A 1,616-nucleotide genomic window follows, 5' to 3' on the forward strand; every position below is an offset into this window, starting at 1 on the left:
CTTGCTAGAATTCTATGTTCTTTGATGAGATGTACTAAATCAGCCATAGCCTCTAACATGCCAATGAACCAAGCAAAGCCTTGTTGACTGCTGCCAAGAACGCTTTACTAGCAAAATGCTAAATAAATATTAATATTTATAAATTTATAGGCCAACTGCAATGTGTAAACAAATGTAAAATTGTTAAATAAAAGTAAACAAATTGATGAAAATTGTTTGTTTTCTTCATTTTGTGTACTTTCATGTTGCACAGCGCGTTGTAATGCGTCAGGAGGCGATCGCTTCATGAAAAAAATCTCCCTATTTTTTGGTTTTTAAACTTGGGATCTCTGAATTAATGTCGAAATATTGAATCCCAACACGATGGCGTGTATTTCAATACTTGGAGTATGTATTATACTTTCTTATCTGAGATTAATCAGTGGGCCTTTCGGTTTTAAGTTAGCATAATGTATACGAATTTGATTAAAGTTAATCATGATGACATAATGAATTATAATAACAAAAGGATCATCAAGCCTATGATTAAGTAAATATAAACAAGAGGGTCTTAATTTATTAGACTAAACAGCAGGGGAATAAAGTATGTATTATTGTCGTCAACGGTCTATTGTTAAACGCGTCATCAGTGTTAGTTAACGAGTTACGCTTTTTGGCAGCACACCGATACACCCGAAAGTCTATAAAATTAAATTAATGTTTTATTAGATATTCAACTTATTACTGTCGGTCAAATGTATGTATTCTTGAGTAAAAAGTCATTATCTCTCCTCGGGCGTTATTTATTTGTAAAATACTAATCATATATACACTCGGGCGTTGAAGAACATTGTCTGGCGGTCTCGGGCGGTGTTTAGTAGGACCGCTCGGTCCTACCATGGACCTATTAATATTATTATTATACCTATTATTAATAGGTCCATGGTCCTACTAAATACCACACGGAACACACAGGACCACTCGCGACCACACGGGTGCAAAAATGATTAAAATAATTACCACACAAGAGTATAAAACTGCTTTATAATCAATAAAAACCAACTTTTATAATGGTAATTGTCCAAAATATGGTAAAAATTGAGACGCATTCACGTCTCCAGAAACGCATTCAACCTTGACCTCTACCACATTCACTACGTACGTTACATTTCATCCCGCGTGTATGCCTATTGTATGGCCTAAGTATTCTATAATAACTGTATTTATTAATGTATCTGCTTTGTATTTGTATACTTAAGTGTTTTTGTCTCTTATTATTTTAATTTAATTTTTTTTAAAATTTGTATTGATTCTGTAGTTATGCTTTAGTCCAGAGATAAATCTAGTTAACTTCTTATGAATTATGTTTTTAAAGATGGTATTTTGAGATTTTTTTCTATGAAAAAAAATTTAAAAAAATGGCAGTAGTACCGCTTTTTGTGTTTCAATGTACCGTATGTTTTCAATGTGTATGTTTTTTTTTTTGTTTTTTTTTGTGTTTCACTGTTTGTTATCTTCTTTGCTGGGATCCGAAGAGGACCAGGGATTTTATCCCTGAGCAGTCCCCCAGGATAAACAATAAGGTAAATAAATAGATAAAAAAACGAAAGAAAGGTTCTTTCAAATATTGTGTTTGT

This window comes from Anneissia japonica, unplaced genomic scaffold, assembly GCF_011630105.1.
Source record: "Anneissia japonica isolate Jap-2015-1 unplaced genomic scaffold, ASM1163010v1 scaffold1118_len251929_cov158, whole genome shotgun sequence".
Classification (NCBI taxonomy): Eukaryota; Metazoa; Echinodermata; class Crinoidea; order Comatulida; family Comatulidae; genus Anneissia; species Anneissia japonica.